The 19,084-nt window shown below is 42.6% G+C and overlaps 2 long non-coding RNA genes across 2 annotated transcripts in view; both read right to left on the reverse strand.

Moving 5' to 3' along the window:
- LOC134555061 (uncharacterized) overlaps positions 1-19,084 on the reverse strand; it is a 110,362-nt gene that overhangs the window by 71,682 nt on the left and 19,596 nt on the right. The window lies entirely within an intron of this gene.
- Positions 8,079-18,845, reverse strand: LOC134555060 (uncharacterized). Its single transcript, XR_010081363.1, has 3 exons — positions 18,647-18,845; positions 12,926-12,967; positions 8,079-9,804 (listed from the first exon to the last, which is right to left on the reverse strand). It is a non-coding gene; the product is annotated as an uncharacterized LOC134555060 (long non-coding RNA).

The following is a 19,084-nucleotide window of genomic DNA, read 5'->3' on the forward strand; positions in this document are numbered from 1 at the left end:
ATGCCTTACTTCCAGAAGCTTTTCTTTTCTCAGGTTCTTTTCCTTTGTCTAGTAGTTGGCTTTCCAAAGACATGAATCTGACTAGGATACTGAATTCTATTTTTAAAGCAATTTAAAATTTAAAAATCTCAATGCCTTTTGTATCAAACAGCTTTACACCCCCTAACAAAGGGGTTTAACATTAGACATGTGAAGCCCAAATGTTGATGTTCCCATATGGCTCAAAAATATAATGCATACCACACATTTTGAAAGTTGAGTTTGGGGAAAAACTCAAGAAAACAGAGCTCATAGGAAAAAATGGCCGAAATTGTTTTGTTCATTATTATTATCATTGTTGACTATATAAAACATTGGGCAATTTTACAGCATTTCTAGCATTTTAAGAATTGATAACCTTGTCATGCTAACTGTTCTTCTGACATCAGTCTACCTAGACCAGAAGAAATCATTCTTTTTCACTTCCACTTACATAACCAAACGGGGATGGGCAGGCCCTGGCACAGGGTGCCCAGAGCAACTGTGGCTGTCCCTGGATCCCTGGAAGTGTCCCAGGCCAGGCTGGACAGGGCTTGGAGCAGCTTGGGACAGTGGGAGGTGCCCCTGCAAGAAGATGGGACAAGATGACCTTTAACATCCCTTCCAAACCACACCACCCTGGGACTCTGTGCTCACTGGGCCACTGCAGTCAGGAGGCTCTGTGGAGTGAGGGGTGCAGGGGACAGGGCTGGGACAGACTGGCAGAGAGCCAGGACACAGAATGAGGAGCTCACTGGGCCACTGCAGAGTCAGGAGGTTCTGTGGAGTGAGGGGTGCCAGGGACAGGGCTGGGACAGACTGGCAGAGAGCCAGGATACAGAATGAGGAGCCCCTGAGTCAAGGCAGTGGCCGCTCACCTCTACAGGCTCACATCAGCCCGGTGGCTCCAGGCAATGCGCACAGCCAAAGGGAGCAGCTTTTCCTGAGTCCTGCTCCTGTGTCTGCACTCTGATCCGCCCAAGCCTCCAGCCCGCTCATCCTTCCTCTTGCAGGACTTGCGACAGACAAAATGCCTCGTATAACTGTGTCCCCACAGCACAGCAAGAACTCAAAACGCAGCAACGTGCTACAGTGACAGGGTCTTGAGACTCCTATTGATGGCAGTGGCACTTGTGTATGAATCATCACATCTCAACCTCTTGTAGCTTACAAATGTCAGTACAAATGTTACAAAGCACTTCCACTTCTAAGCACCGTGTTTCGGCTGGTTTGCTACTAAAGTCTCCTGCTACAGATAAGAACACCAGAAAGCAGTGGCTCAGCAAAATCAGAGAGAATCTTGAGCCTCTCTTGCTGTTATTTGCATTCTCAAAATGTTCCTATTTTTTTTCTTTTTGGACAAGAATGCAAAATGAAGAAAAATAACCAGAATCAAGCAGATCATGGGATTACTTATTAGGAAGCATGCCAGAAACATCCTTGAAAGTACAGACTTCCATGGTTGGGCTAGGGTGTTTACCAAATTGAAAAGTATTTAAAGTACAATGAAATTTCAAGACAGTTCTAGAGGTATACAGCTTTTACAGACTCTCTGACTTAACTTCTATTTAATTTGCACCATGATTTTCCCAGGGATATTTTCTAACACAAAAACAAGACTGATCTAAATTGCTTTGACTATAGTTTTTATCCATTTACTGATAAACTGAGTTTCACACAGGTTTACACAAAAGCCACAAAATAGTATCAAGTGAAACAAGTCTTTGAATTTTCTCAAACTGTTATAACAATTTGAAGTGTAACTGCCCAACAAAGAAACATTCACTCCAACAGTTAATGGAAGACTGAAATCAATATTTAGGGTAATTTTTCCTTTAGAAATCAGTGAAAGCCTGCAGCATCAATTACTTCTCGATGGCACAAGCTTTCAATGGGAATTGCAGCAGGTCTCACCAGGGCTGATTTCAATCCTACACAGGTGTGTACATTTAGAGCAGAGAAGCAGCAGCAAAGAACCTGTGCTCACACATGGCAGATGACAGGCAGTACCAGCAGGCAACCTGAAACACAGCTGATGCCAACAGCCTCCCTTACTAGAATTACCCTAACACCCTGTGCACATTTGTATCAAACTCCTTACCTTACACAGAATTAAGGATATGCCTAATCCTGTGCATTCCCTTCCTTAAAACACTGAAACCATTCTCCTTCACCCAGGAATCGCTTCCTCCTTTGACTGGTATCCCTTTCCTTCTCTCTCTGTTCCTATGCAAATCAGTGACAAAAGACATAGCATAGCTATCTTTTTCCAAATGTGGAATGAAGTAATTGCTGCATTAAATGAAAAAGTAAAGATGTGAAGGTTATCTCAGCATTCCATTGTTTGCAGTTCCTTAAAATAGCTTTTTCAACTTTGAACACAAATTAGGAATGTTTGAACATCAATGCCACTTGGCTGAGAAAAAGTGGCTATCACAGGTGTGATTTTATTTATGTATTTATATCATGCACTGCCTAAGTAAGACAACAGTGACAAACTAGCCCCCTGACCATGCAGAGCAAAATTTGGTGAGGCCATGGAGTGCCTAAATTAGTATTTATTTACTGTAAGATTGCCTCAGTTGTACTGTAAATCAAGGGCCCTCCTCTGCTGGCACTAAATGTTCTCAGACCTTTAAGCGCATTCCCTCAAATTTCTAAGCACCAGAAACAAAAACATATAGAATAAATATTATTCTATAAATAATATATATTATTTTTTTGACTTCTCTAAAACATGTAACATGTACAGTCTCACACATTTTTTCAGGACAATGGGAATGACACTGCAAAGCAAGTGCAGCAGGAATTTCCCAGAGCAGGCATGGCACCTGGCCTGGAGCAGCTGCAAAGTGTGAGAGAGACAGCACATGAGAGAAGATAGGAAGAGGCCATCCTGTGCCTTCCAGCTTCTGCTTTTCAGGAACTCTTTCACTTCTGCCTGGGCAAATTACATCATACAATTTGTACTACATTTTAATGTAATCCTTAAACTTGGCTCTTGAGAACAGGGGGGGGGAAAAGCTAACTAATAAGAAATAACATATAAAAATTCCATAGTCGTATCATTTATTGGCAGAAGAGGCATTTGAATTTGGAATTCCCACAATGTTAATAAATGCCACCACACAACAGCCTATGAATTAGTCTGAGACAGGCTTATCCCTATTTTTCCTGCTGGAGCTGTCCCACTGTGCAGTTTGAATAATAATTAGAGCAGAATTTGAGCAATGGTTTGCCAGCAGGGGAGCCCCAAATCACAACTTCTGAGTCCACCTCCATCCTTACCAGCTGAGAAACATTTCATGTCTAACAGCTGTATTCGTACACAATTGCCTAATGTTTAGTGAACCAGAATTCCTGATAAAGCCAGTTACACCCGAATTCCTGACCAGATCTGACACACAGCCTTTATTTCTCAAGGAACTGGAATACCCAGTACAATCTTTCCTGTGATCCCTAATACAGTTTCCAGGAGTTTGATTAAATGAGGCAGAAATTAGACACATGACTGATTTAAAGTGTACAGACTGCATTTCAGCAAGACCTCACAGAATTCTATTTTAAAAATCTAATGAATTTCCACTAAATAAGTTATTATAAAGATATGGGATTCTGAGGAGGAACTGTAGAAGAGCTTATTTTCAATACGCAAATGAGTAGATTATTGAGTAAAGGAATCAACTTACTATGACAGACCCATTATCAGGTAAGGGGAAGCTAGAAGTGGCTTAAAACCTGTTCTCTGCTGAATAAAAGAGTAACTTTTACTGAAAGTTGCTGTATGACAGTAGAGAACAGACAGATCGAAAAGCACTGTTGCTAGGGCCAATGCACATGGACTTTGTTTTCCCTCCCAACACACATTTCAATTCCTAGTTATTATGTCTCTGAATGTTTGGAGATGCTTATCATCCAAACACTCTAATTATATGATATTATAATAATACCTTATTAATGTGCTATATACTGTTGGTAATTAATTTATTACATATAACTTTATGAAATCTAAACATCCCTGTAAGTTTACAGCTGTTAATTAGAGCTAATTAAACACACTGGAAGATGCCCTTGAGTAGCCAGAGAACAATACAGCTCCTGCTTGATGCGAGATCAGTTGAGATAAAATGCTACATCTGTCTCTTTTCCTAAAGCCCAAGTAGGGAAAGGAAAAAGGGTGAAATCAAAGCAAAGCCATAAAAGCCTCTAGAAGAGGGAACACAAGGCTGAAAAAGTGTCACAGCAGTGATGCAGTCTCTGCTTTCAAGACATCTGGCCAGGAATCCCCGATCCTTGCACTATTAGGATCTCACACCCTGCTTTAGAACACTGGAGCTGTCCTTCCCTGGTCATCTCCAGCACAGAGCCACCAGCAGCTCTCTCTAGGGAAGGACACGCTCATACTGGGCTGGCGTTTCTGAGGGAGAGGAGGGCTGGACCATCTCACACATCCCTCGGTGGTTCCACACAAACACTGCAGTGCTGCAACCATGAGGTGCCCACACCCAGCACTGCAGGGGCACTGGAGCAGAGCTGGGCCATGGAGCAATCTGGTGATGGCAGCTTCTGCCTGCCACTGAGGGGACCCAGAGCACAAACTGGTAATTACTGAACATTTAATACCTGGCTGGCCTCAGTGACAGACACTGGAGACAGCCCTGTGCTGTCCTGCCATCAGATCTGCAGCCACTGAACATGGATTCTGCCTCTCATACAACCTGTCAGCAATCAGTTATGACAGGGCTCAGTATCACATCTGCTCTCCACACAATTCCCTTCCTCTCTTCATCTTGCTGACTCTCCTCTATCTTTTGTTTGTTTCTTTGAAGTGCTCTTGGGCATTTTTCTCTGATAGAAAAAAATAATTACCACATCTACCACAGTTTTTATTAGCAATTCTGCTTATTTAATCTTAACAGAGCTGTAGGGCTTCATAAAGTCTATCAGCTGTGGTCAAGTTCTTCAAAGGCAAAAAAAAAAAAGCCTTTAGAAATTAAACCATCATTTGAATATATGCCCTACCCTGTAATTAAAGATTTTCTGAATGCAGAAGAATAGCTGGGAGTCTGTGATCACAGCTGTCTCAGAATGCCTACGAAACACTGCTGGGAGAGTTCTCAGATCTTGCATCTCTGAATGCTTTCTTGTCGAGCTGGATATAAAAACTCCTGAGGTGAGTCCATGTGTCCATGAACACAGCCAATTCTTCCTGTGAACTTCTCCAGCTAGTTCAGTGCTCAGACCACTTTCTTTAGTTTGTCCAAGAGAGTAAAAATGAACTAATCCAAAAACCTCTATAAACTTGAACATTTCTTTCTGGATGGGCTCACGAAACTCTCTCTAGTTCAGTCAAATTAAAGACAACATTGTCTAACAATAGTTGCCAGTGGTGTCGATTTTTCAGAAAAAAGACACTGCCAAAGCAAAAAGGAGATACTTGAATTTGAAAACCACCTTTGTTTTATCAAACTATCCATCCTACGTGGACTAAGAATAAAACTGAGCTGTACCCTAATCACGCTACTTATTTTTGAGAACACAATCTGAATATTTGGACTGTTCATCCTAAAAATTCCACCTTTTTTCCAGTTTGATGTTTATGTGCAGAAACAATGAGGGAAAATTAATAAATTTTGGGAAGCTAAATGATATGTGCAGCTATTTTTCATTAAATGTCTTATTTTAGTCTTCAGTTTTCAGGAAAAAAATCTTTCAGAAACTGCTCCTTGATATGATTTTGAGATCTGAACCTGACCTATGGCTTAACACCAGACAGACAAGAAACATATTAGTAATACCAGCACAAGTAACATAGATACTAAGGTAAATATTTTATCTCAGGGTGATTATGATGGAAGCATCTTCTGGTATTTATTTATTTATTTTTTTAAACTAGTCTACAATGGAAATTGTAGTGATTTTCTTTTTTCCATATTCACACAGCTGTCTGTTACATCTGTTGATTTCCTTTTTTGTGTGTACGTTGGGGTTTCTCCCCCCTCACAGTTATCACCTGGTATTTTCCTCCATATATTTCATTTAAATTCTAAGAATTTGTTCTTTCTGCAGATTATTCATTAAAGTCTTTTTTCACTCTTACACATAATGTCTTAGAAGATAAACATCCTTATTACCTTTCATCTGATAGCTGGCATTTTGTCATTCAGTCTCAAATGAAGCCTGTGGGCTCAGTTGATTCCTCTGCTTCCACACTTCTGACATTGTTAGATGGGACTGTGAAGTGTGGGTACAGAATAATTCACTGAGACTTTCAGCTCACTTGTCCAAGTCAAAGGACATCAGCTGGAAAGCTCCTCTGGCTTGACACAGCCTGTTTTTCCTTAGGAGTATCAGGCTGTGTCATCTGAGCCACAATAAAGCTTCCACTAAAGATAAAATCCCTTAGTCTCCTTTGTATCGCCAAGACCTTGCCTTCTCTGCTTGTTCATTTAAACTGCAGCTACAGAAATTGGCTTTTTTGGCATGGCCATCCCTCAACAGTGATGGAAATAGAATTCTGAGGTTCTGTATTTGGGAAAACGCTGCTAAGTGGGTCTCACTGTACATTTCCTCCCTTCCTGTGTTTATTATCCTTCCTTTTTTATGTCATTTGGCTGCGGTACTATTGCATGACCCATGAGGTGAGCAAACTGCTGCTGCTATCAGTGTAAGCTCACCTTTGTATATTTAGGTTCTCTGACTACCTGATGCTCTACTGCAGCTGTTTGTTGATCCTCCATGGGTTTAGATGTCCTATCTGCTTGTTTTGCTTTATTGATACAACTTTAGGGCTAATTGTTTAATTCTCTCTTTTTTTCACAGTAGATTGTCATATTTGGTAGCTCTTGATCTAATGTCTGAACAAACTCTAGACAACCGTTGTTCTCAGTTTTTACCAGCTGTAAATCTGTTGTTTTACTACCTGCCCTGAGGTGACTTTGTGACTTGTACCCCAGCTGCCTGCTCTGGTTTTGTGGATATTGAGTTCCACACCTTTCAGACAGGTTCAGAAGGGGGGACAGAAGCGGAGCGGGGTTTGTGTGCAGGAGCTGAGCTCACCCTGCGCTCTGCCACTGGACTGTGCTGCCTGCAGCACTGACTGCAGGACACAGCTCTCCTTTGCTCTGGGTTAGTTTTGAGTTGGCTCAGGCTGACAAGTTCCCTGGACTGGTTTTTCTTGGCACTGCTCAAATCTGTCCTGGACTGCAAACCCATAAACTCCCGGAGCTCATGGCTGTGGCCCTCCGGGGCCCAGGACGGCATTTCCAGTGCCAGAGGGACCGGGGAGAGACTGGGGAGGGACTGGGGAGAGGGACCGAGGAGGGACCGGTGAGGGACTGGGGAGAGGGACCGGAGAGAGGGACCAGGGAGAGACTGGGGAGAGACCGGGGAGGGACCCGCGACAGACCGGGGAGGGACCAGTGAGGGACTGGGCCAGCCGAGCTACACCCCAGACAAGGACTGCCTCAATTTACCATCTCTCTTCAGGACGCTGAGAGGTTTTACTGTTTAATGTACTCATTTCTTATCAGTGTGAGTGCTTTGCTTGTTGAATAAACAGTTGTTTTCCCACTTTTCTCTAAGGAAATTCTTTCCCAGACCTGTTGAGGGAGGGGCTGCTTGAATTTGCTTTCCAGAGGTTTCCTGCCAAATTTGTCCTAAACCAGGACACCGCCTTGCCATATTTTCCCTAAAAATAACCTTCACTGTAAGTGCTTACAACCAGCATATCACTGTCGTGACAGGTAAAAGAATTATAAAAGAAAGGCTTCATAAAATCAGGCCTGCTCTGCTAAATTGTCAAAGTTAGCCTGTTACTTCTAAGTAATTTGCAAGTTCCCATGTGAAAACAATCTTGGTAAGAAAACTCATTAGCCTAACACCCTATTCTTGGGATGAAACACAAATGCACCTGCAATAACAAGGGATCTCTCCCATGAGAATCGGAAAATACGTAAACAATCCAAGAATAGAGAGATCTGATAGACAAGTAGAATACCTTTACTAACCAATAGAGTAATTAGCAAGAAAGCTATTAATCAATTAAAGTTGCTCACGAGGTCTCTAAAAACGGCATTAAATGAGTGTGATAATAAAGAACTGGTTTTTCCTGCATGAAGATAATGGAGTTACAGCTAACTTATTGCAATACCTCACTGTTAGAAATGGGCAAGGAGACCTTCTGCTCCCGTTAAAGCGCCTTTATTGATCAGCTCTTTTAGCGGGTAGGGGGTCGGGGGCTGCGCACACCGCCGCTGCTCCCACGGAGTCAAGGCCGCGAAGGAGGAGTCTCTCGGATCCGCTGCCTGGGCCGCAGAGCCGGGGCTTCGGTACTCGCGACAGTGCGCAGAAGCCTCCTGTAGCTTGCCTGGTCTAGGGGTGTCTCCTTGGTCGAGTGTAGTCCAAGTGAGGGCGAGGACGGAAGTGGCTCCTATCGGCAGCTGGGCGTTCTTCCTGGCTCGGTGGTGCTCCCTGCAGTCCTTACTCGGCCCTGGTCAACTGTCCAGGAGGCTCGTTCACCTCTACTGGACTCCGGCTCGAGCAGGGTCTTCTGGGAGCTGTCAAGTCTTTACATTCTGGGTGGAGCCAGCAGCTGCATGACAGTCTAGGAGGTGTAAAGTTGCCATGGGAACAGAGTATCAGCAGCGAGGGTGGAGTCTTCTTGGGGAGCAGCGGGGCAGCGCAGGAAGGGCACAGCAGGGAAACAGGAACTGGGGTCACAGAACTGGGATCTCAACTTGGGCTGTGAAAACAACAGCTTAGAACAGGCTGGTTATTACAGGTAAGTGAAATACAATCCTAACAATTTTAACCTTTATCTTTCTGTTAGAGGGAACATTCACTTCACTCACCACCTGTCCAGACAGTGGAAGGCAGAGGGAAATGCATGTCTGGTGCAGTTGTGCAGAGAGCACAAGATTGGCTTTGCCCCTTCATCTGAGAAGGGTTCTGACTGTGATTAACAGGCTAATCTTATGACTTGCTTTAATGTTTCACTAAGCAAATGGCTGCTTGTATTGTTTGGCTTAGTCCCTCAAAAACCCCCAGTGATTTGAACAGGAGATGGATTACTGTCAGGTCAGTTTTCAAGAAGCAATTTTGTGTTTATTGGTTCTGTCTGTCTGGGTCTTTTTAATTGTTTATCAATCCCAGCAAAGGTCCCACAGCCAATGAGGAGGATGACTGCTACTTTCTCATTGCCAAGAGATCTGGTGTTTCCAGAGTCAATGCCTAATTCCTCACTAACACAGGACGTTGAGTATGTGCTGTCCTGAAGCACTTACAAGCTGAACAAAATTGATTTGACCCACTGCTTGAGACCTGAAGGGCAATGCAATTTACTGAACTCAGGAGGCTATTTACAGAAAATGTGATAACTTCTCTTGCTGAACCCATACAAACTCCTGTAACTTAGGCCAGTGACCAAATGAGAATAGGCCTGTGTTTTTAGGCACTCTGGTGCCAAGGTAACGTCCCTGTAGACCTGATATCATTAGTGGCATAGTTTAGAGACTGTTAAATAAGTAAATAAACGTGTAAGGGAAATGAAGCAGCAGTGACAAACAGCTGACCTTTGTCCTTGTGAAGGCAAGCTAGACATGGAAACTACATTGCTCACAGGTCTCTGCATCCCCTAGGATGGGGGCCTGACACTCCTGTCACGGGCTTCTCCCGGATGCCAGTGACAGACATGGAGTCCATCTGTGGCTGGAGTGGGCCTCGGGGAGCGCTGCCCAGCTCTGCTGCTCGGCACGGCTCCAGCTCGGACACACTCTGGGACAGCACCTGGGGCAGAGAGAACGGCCCGCACGGGTTTCAGGTACACCACAACCTGAAGGCACGCACGCATGTATCACCGCAGGCCTAGCAGATAAGGACACGCTTGGAGACAGAGGTCTAGGTTCATCAGAGCATCAGGGCAGGAGAGCCACCCTTTGTTTATTCTTCCTATTATATACCTCTCACAAGGTGACCATGGATTGGAGAGTGGTTATTCCCACCTCTCACCGCATTGGTCAAGGGCACTGTCACACAGTCTTGTTTGTCCCAGCATGTAATGTAAAAACATGGCTATGTTTATAGAACATAGCTGGTGGTTACATGAAAAGAGCGTGAGAAGGTACGAACCTTCTACTTAATATGAAACGGTCAGCTAGCTAGGAAAACTCATGGCAACACGCGTGCATTTTCAGAGAGATCTTTTCAGACAGACCCACCAGCAACACCCTTTGCCACAAAGGATGACTGATATTCATGTGGAAGAATGGCTCTTTGTGAGTGACTTCATCTGGGCAAGAACAGCTCGTGTTATTCACAGACTGGTAGACTCATGTCCTGTTCTGCTATTTCTCTTCCTCTTTTTCCCCAATTACAAAGAAATAAACGCAGGGTGGGAGTTGGATGACGCATGTCATGTTGTGCTTTGAAATCAATAAGCACTACACTTTGAGCTGCTTCACGCTGCTTAGGCACGTCCTCTAGTATGGTTTCATGAAGAAATGGTGAATTTCATCCGTGCAGGAACTGTAATCCTTCCAAAACCCTTAATAGTCTCAAACTCCCATTTCATTTCAATGACAGGCATAATTCTATCTTTTCCCTGCCTCCTACAAGATACTGCAGGCATATTCAAAACCAAAACAGGAGCAAAAATCATGTTAACCAACATGTTGCCTACTTTAAATGCTGAATCAGTCTAACTGTCCACTCATCTCCAATTACTCTTCCAAAAGCCAGGAAGTGACTGGAGATGAGATTTGCTAGTTTGTGAGGTGATCTGGCATATTAAAAAACAACACCGAGAGCTTGACAAAGCCCCACACTTAAACCCTGGCAGGCCAAGGCTCGCTCTGTGAATCCTGGAATAAGAGTGGCAAAAAGCTGAGAAGGCCTCAGGAATATAAATCAGTAGGGAAGTGGAAATGCAAGATTGAGTATGAAAAAAGGCAAGAGAAGAGAAGTGAACTCAGGAGGTAAAAGGGCAAAGATTATCAGTGTATGTAATCTGAAGATTCTTATGTCTGCTCAAACCCACAACATCAAACAGTGCCTGGTGTGTGGCCACAGCTGCTGGTTTTCATTCCTTAAAAACAAATGTTTGTGTCTGACAAAGAATAAACCCCAATACAGATGAAAGCTGCTAACAACACTGGGTTTAGTATCAGGTTTTAAACTGATGAGCAGCAAAAACTCATATTCTTCAAAATATGTATGACACAAAGCTCTGCAGAATCTTTAGCATGCAAGGTCTCAAAGACTCCATCTGACAGAAAGTAAAGATTTTAGTGCTTCCATATTCTTTTCCAGCACTATGCTACATATAATCATTTCCAGAAAAAACAGTCCTTAAGCATGTGATGAAAGTGATGAAATCCCTCAACAGAAAAGCTAATCATATAAACATATGGGAAACATAATTAGTAAACAATCCACAAGATGAAGATTTTCCTCATTAAGCATTTGCAAAATAACTCAGGAGAACGAAACTGTAAAATTTGAAGTCTATTGTAAAACAGTTTGTAAACAAAATAAAAAGATAAACCAGTTCAGCAAATGGTTTGTAAGGAACTGTTTGTTCCAAAATATTTGCAAAATCAACCTCCTCCTTTACCCTTCTTCAAAGTTATTTCTGAGCAATATGTAAAAGTAACAATTTGTTCTCCCTATCAGAACTTGCTTTGAACACCTTTCCTAGGCTTCCGAAGGGCACGTGCCCTTCCTCAGTGACATAACATCTGTGCCTCTGGTTTTGTACCTCCCACAGAGGAAAGCAAACACACACTTACCAAACTCCACTGAAATCAGCCTAAGAACTTAAAGCATTTGTGCAATATGGACAGAATCCACGTTATCAAGGACTGCCATCTAAAGTCTTCTCATTACATCAACACTACCTACCAATCTACTAACTCTTGCAAAGACAATTTATGAAAACAAGCAATCAGCCAAATTTTTTCTACATGGGTTAACTTGGGGACACTCTTTGCTCTTTCATACATTTCATATTTGGAAGAAGAGGGTAGGTGATGTTAGCTTTTTTGTGTTTTGTCAAAAGTTCAAGCAGCTTTCTGAAAAGCATTCCCTGGAGATCTGCTCAAAGCTAGCCATGCACTGTAATTTCTCTCTTTTGCTGAAGCGTAATCAGCAGAGTTCAGCAAAGCATTTAAACACACACCTCTGTGAAAATGTGGGATATTGTGTATGTTGCCTGTACTACTCAGTGAAGACAGACTGTGGTCAGTAATTTGGGAAAAAAAGGTAAGATTCTGAAAGGAGAAGACAGGCTTATGAAAGGCGTGGAAGTAAATAAAAAGTGTAAGGAGCACGGTAGCAGCTGGAGTAGCTGACAAAGTAACTTGAGGGAGTTACACTTCAAGGAAGGAGGTGAGGACAGCAAAAATAACGAAATAAGAGAAGGTGGTGCAGGGTTATGAAAGAGAGAGTAGGAAGGGGTTAGTAAAGGCAAAGTTTGATCATCCACAAACCCTGAAAACATTAAATCAGGGCCACAAAAGTAATTGAAAATACCTTGGTTGTCTATTATGTGGAAGGAGTGGTGAGCTTGTGCAAACTGAGTGCCCTTCTCTGCTGTAATTTTGTGAACAAAAATCCAAAATCAAGACTCTACCAGTTAAAGGCTGACACCTCACTGGCCTCTAGCAAGGAGAGGGAAATAAAGCTGCTGTCCCCTGCCATACATGAAAGCAGTTCACCATTTCTAGGTGGGTTCAAGCCATGATGCATCTGTGCATTCATCCACAACCAACGGTGACCCACGACTTGTACCACTACCAAGTAAAAATATGATCACCACCTTTGATTTGTATGTAGTACAGCCACTGAAGGACTTTAAAAGTGATGACAGTGAGCTTTCACAGTGAATCAACTCATTACAAAAACAGCTTACCAAAGCATAACTCAGTGCAGTCCTCTCTTCTCTCCCTCCTTACTTCACACGGATACATGGACCACCAGAGCAGAAGAACAAAAGGCGATGACAAAAAGATTGGAAATACATTTCATAGCAGAACATTTCATTATTACATGAAGCATCACCCTCCAGACAAGGACAATTCTGAATCCTCCAAAAGATGAAACAGTTTCAGGAACATATAGAATTGTTTATCTTTAAAGTGTTATTTAAAACAAGGTAATTACATTTTTACAGGAGAGGTTCTTACTTCTGTTGAAAGACATTCTTTGAGATATGTGTATCCAGACCAGTTCAGTCACTTTCTAAAGCCACAATTTCTCATCCTTGACAAAACATCCAAGCTCCAGATCACTCACATCTAAGATATGAGACTTTATAGCCAGGCTCTTAGGAACACTGACCATGGCATAGCAGTGGATGTACAAGATGGAATTCTCAGCAGGAACATGCCTTGATCCAACTTTACAGTGAGCAGTCCAAGAGCTGAAGCGCGCACAGGGATTGTCGCGGGCCGCCTGCCTGCGGGTGCCCCAGCTCCGCAGGCCTGTGTCACACCCTGTGTACAGCCGTGATCAGTGCACGGAGGAGGAGGCACGGGCTCCTGTGTGCAAACCCGAGTGTCTGTCCATGCCAGGAGACACACAGGTAACTTCACTGCAGCGCACCCCGGGACAGGAACAGGAACAAACGCACAGCAATAGCATTTACATGGTGCCTCAAGGGCCGAGTTTTGGGTTGGGCTCCAACAGCGAGAGGAGCAAAGGGGTGGGCTGAAGGAAGGTAACCAACACTGATAACTGAGGCGGGGACATCGCAGTATCACCTTAACCAATGATAACTGGAGAAAGGGAGAACATTCTAGGTTAATCCCTTATTTGTAACGTGGGGCAGAGTGCCTTTTCTTGGGCCTACAGGGCTACGCCCCACATCTCCACCTCTTGGGGCGGGGGCACTCTGCACAGGATACTCCATGAACATCCTTTACTACCTTATTTAGTTTTATAGCACTGTGCTGGCTCCTTACCCATGCTCCAGCACCAGCAGGCTGTGTCTCATCAGGGCACTGTTAGAGTGCTTTGCTTACTGTACACTTCATCTTCAGGTGCTCCACAGAGAATAGGTATCTGTCTAGGTCTACCAGCTCAAACTATTTGGATGCCTCAATATACACCCAGGTGCCTTGCTAGGATTTCTAATGCACTTGGTTACAACTTCAGGTGAGTAACTACCCTCAAAAACTGTGATAATTTACGACAAGGGAGAGTGTTTTGTGCCTTGATGTATTCCTGTCACAGGCTCAGTTTCTGCTAATAGGAACCTGCCCTCTGGTTGTTCAAAGGCAGATGCTGTATTTTGACAGAGGCAAATAAAAAAAAAGGAAATAGGGATTTTTAAAGTAAGTATTTTTTTATCTAGTGAGCATCACACAAGATAAAACTTCTGAATATCGCTTAAGCACATGCATTACATAACAGCACACCTGATGGTTTTTGTTAGTTCCTCTGTGTTTTCTCTCCTAACAAAAAGAAAGGGAGAGGCTGTGGAATGGGTCACTCAGTGTGAGTGGCCCTCAGTACAAACCCCTAACACAGTTACCAAAAATCAGGTCTTTGCCTTTAGCTCTGTCAACAACTGCTACAACAGTTACATCTGCAGTGCTTCTCAGAACAAAGTGCACGATCTCTGTACACACCCATACTTTCAATCTCAGCTAGCAGGTATTTGTTTGAAATCAGTGAATTCTGGTTTTTCCAATAACGCCTTGTATCCAGCAGCATTTGTATTTCATTACAGGTTTATGGCACTTAGTAGTGATACTGTGCCAGTAGACCTCTCTTGAAAACAGCGACATCTAAATTAAGACATAAAGTAATAATTACTAAGGTTTAAAAAGAAGGAAACAAATTGAAGAAGGTAATATTGCTTATATTGTTTTTGCCACTTTACAGAAACAGAAATGGCTAAAGCAATAGAATGGCCTTTTGAAGTCATCTGGCTGGAAGTACTGGGCCCATGTGTTTGACATCTGTACTACACCAGAGCAGTGAAAAGCCAGAGCAGCAGCCTGGGAGCTTGGCATTCACCTGGTTCATTCATGAATCATTAAGCTGAACTTCTGAAATGTCCTCAATTAGAAATGCCTGTCCCTTGAGGCCATCTATGCATTTGGAGAAAATGAGTTATGATGATGAGTAGCACAGGGAAGAAAGAAGGGAAGAACACAGTAAGTTGAAACACAGGAAAAAACCAACACTGAGGAAAAAATATTAATATTGGAATGAACAACTTGAAGAAAAAAGAAATACTAAATGTGAAAAAACTTGTAAGCACCTCAAGAACAGAAGAAAGTAACACTGCTGTCAATTAACAGAGCTGTCCCAACAATGATTAACACAGAGTCTGTGGAAACACTGTTTCAGAATGAGGAACAGCCTCCAGGATACTTAACTAATCAAAAGGCAAAATCAAATGCACTGCATTAGACTCAGCTGTGCTGCACTTAGATCTTTAACTCAATGACTAATGTAAACACAGCTTTGAAATGTAAAATCTGCTCTAACAAAATCAGATATACTCCAGCTAATGTAGCACTCCTCAAGAACTCTTTAACTACAATTACCTCTTATTGTTGTTCTTAAGGAAAAGCATTTTCCATTTCAGCTAAATTTTCTTACCAATCTCATTCTAAGAGCAGAAGTCCTTTACAGTACACAAAAACATTCGAGAACAGGAGCAATATTTCTTTGGCGAGTTCTTTTCTCTTATAAACATCACACTATTGTCTGGTTTAATAGTTTGTTAGCATTCTTTATGTAGGACTTTTAAACATGCTGCATTTGAGTAGAGGCATTGTCAGATGAAGAACATGTTATCAGATCAAAGGAATTCTCTCCCTTCTTCTAAAAACTGCACTGCTAAATTTAGATTATGCTGTAGCAAAAATGAGGTATCTTAGAACTGAAATTCTGAAGTGACTAACCATTGCCATTCTTGCTTTATTGGCTTACTGTGGTACACCATTTTCTAAGCAAATTCAACTTAGAGCAAAATGAGAGACACCGCAAAAACTTACACCAGAAAAAAGCCCCCGACTATGCTGGATCTAAACCTTTTTGTGCCTATTGGTGCACCTAGCATGGGTTCCACTAAGTATGGATACACCATTGCCTTTAAAGTTTGTGTTTTAGGGTTATGTCTAGACTTCAAAACAGAAAATCCCTTCCAAAACAGGAGCTCAAAATATGTACTTTTAGGACTTAGAAGCAAAATTTTATTGTCAAACATTGTATTTGTTCTAATTTTTGTTCCTCTCTGTCAACATGCATTCCCTGAATATTCCTCTTGCTAGAATTTGTCCCTTGTCTGTGCTTATCAGCCTCCCTTGCTGTGTATAATTTCTGCACTGGACATGATGTGACTCTTCAAGGATCAGAGTATTTGTAAGTTCTTCATTCCTAATCCATCTTCCTGTCCCTTCACTTTTCTACGTCTGTACCTACTGTCTAGTATACTTGCTCTTTGCTGATTATAGAACAATGCAATTCTAAATTACCCTGTCTTACAAACTCAGTACTTGTAAGATTCACTTGGCTCAATATAAATTTTAATCACTTTAATAAAAGTGTTAATTTTTGTAATGGGCTTTTAAGGTTTCCAAACCCACTTTCTATTCACGTGATTTTACACTGCAATCACAAACTCACAAACTACCAAATATGCATTTAATTTTCTACAGCCAGATGGAGTTGCTTCCCATGTAGTTATTTAATGAATTTCACTCTTAATTAGAATAGTCAGCCAGTGGTGATCAATAAACATTTTGGATATTTACAGAGTAAGTATCATGAAGAACAGCCACAGACTAAAAGGACAGAGTGAGAGAAAAATCTATTAGATTTTATTTGTTGAATTAGTAATGGTGTCATAATCTTCACAGAACATGAGTATTCCTAGTACGTAGTAATTTACTGCCCCTCACCCCTCCCAGTAAGTACCTCGCTCTTGTAAGCAAAGATCATTTCAGCTAAAATCACAGTTAAAGAAGGTTTTAAAAAAATTTTTAGACCAGAGATGTGTATGGACTTGTGGTTTGGGAGGAGCTCAGAAACCAAATCGAAGTTAAAATCAAGCGTAAACACTACATCTGTGGTAAGAAACCTCTAAATACAAAAGGCTGCAGATGTAGCATGCGATCAGAAATCTGCCTGGGATCCAGATTTCGCGTTCTGTAATGTTTCCCTTTTTATGGAACAGTCAAAACTCAGGAGGAGCAGCGAGCCAGGGAGTGTAGAGGTGCCTGGATAAAGAGCATGGCAGGTGCAGGGGCTCCAGGAGCCCTGATGAGCTCAGGGAGGCACTTGGGGCACACAGGGCTGGAGGGCGCTGCACCGCACACGCCCTGCCCTGCACCCGTCCCTGCGGGCACACCTGGGACTGTCCTGGCTGCCGCTTCCACAGACTCCTGCCCAGCACAGCACAGCAGCCCTCGCTCTGGCCAGCAAACACCCAGGGTAAGCTCCTGGGTGGCACAAGGACAAGAGAAGCCCTCACTGTAGCTGTCTAAGAACTTTGGGTGTGTTTAAAACTACTGGTGTCAGTAACTGGTCCAATCCCTAATTCCTGATTGCTTAAGCACTTTATAGAAACAATCAGTCAGTTTATTACAGTTCTTTATCCAATGACTGAAGCCCCTGGACAAGTGTCATGCCTCTGACTGTGACAGAAACTTCAGGATTTGACACCACAAATCAATGTAATACCTACAAACATTCTGAACTGACATTGTCTGCACAGGCAGTGCTCAAGGCACAGGGCATATAATGAATAGGTCTGGTTTTGTCCTCTCAAAACACTGCAAAAACACTGACATTTCAGAGGAATTAAACAATAGGTGAATTCATAGAGGAAAAGTTACTTGATTTCTCCAGTCACTCCAAATAGTACATGTGGAGGTTTCTTCTCAGGAGTAGCTCAGGGAAACTGAGCTATCAACAACACGGAGACTTAATACTCTTAAAGTTATCACCCACAATTTAGAATCATGTCCTTATGCTCAATTAGCAATCTGCAATTCCTAAATAAAGATAAGCAATTTATGACATTCCCAGATTTTTATATCCATTCTGATTGATACTTCTTGTAAATGCTTTGTCCATAATTTCTACACTACATCCCCTTTAACCTGGCTGTTTATATGGTATTTCATATGAAAATAAATCATCAGTGTAATTAGCTATCTACTATCACAATGGCATTAAAATGACAAAAGAAATGAGAGACTCTGGGAAAGCAGGAGAAGAAAAGAAAGGAACATACTTCCACACTTTCTCCCTCTTCTCAAAGCTAACACGAAACTGCACTTTGAAAAGAAGCTACCACATGAAAGTTGTGAGTTCATTAAGTGTGGCATAATTGCTCATTCCTTCAATGCAATTTGTTGCCTGAAGCCCATTTCTTTGCAAAAAATGCAAGAAAATAATCACATTAATTCCAAGAAATCAGCAGAGAATTAGACACAGTGGTATTTTTGCAAATGAATTTCAGAGTCATGTCCAACAAGATGAAAGAAACAGATCTTTTAAGAAAAAATGGAATCAAGGGGTAACTTATAAATAATAATAGAATTAAGCCATCATGCAAACTACTTAGAAGAAAGGATTCTGTAGCTGAGGCTCTTCCCTCTCAAAGCTTTACCGTGGTTCTGGGCCGCTCACACCAGGCTGGGATTCCCCCCAGGTGTCCCGGTGAGCGCAGAGCAGTGCTGGAGGGGCTGGCAGTGCCCGCAGCTGGGGCCGCGGCACAGCCGCTGTGTGCGACACCCGGGAGCTTGCCAGGGCACAGCCGCTGTGTGCGACACCCGGGAGCTTGCCAGGGCACAGCCGCTGTGTGCGACACCCGGGAGCTTGCCAGCACAGGGGTAAAGCAGAGCTGGGAGCGGCTTTAGCTCCAGGAACACAGAGCTGATTGCCAAAGCACTGCTTCTACCAAGGGATTTCATGTTTCACTGCACAAAACCTTCAACCCAGCACTTAACTTTGTTCTTCCGGTAAACCTCAGTGTAGTGAAATTCAATCCATATGGACAATGCAAGCAGTTTTTAATCACTGTTGTAAATAATCAAAATCACTAGTT

The sequence above is a fragment of the Prinia subflava genome, chromosome 9 (assembly GCF_021018805.1).
Source record: "Prinia subflava isolate CZ2003 ecotype Zambia chromosome 9, Cam_Psub_1.2, whole genome shotgun sequence".
Lineage (NCBI taxonomy): Eukaryota > Metazoa > Chordata > Aves > Passeriformes > Cisticolidae > Prinia > Prinia subflava.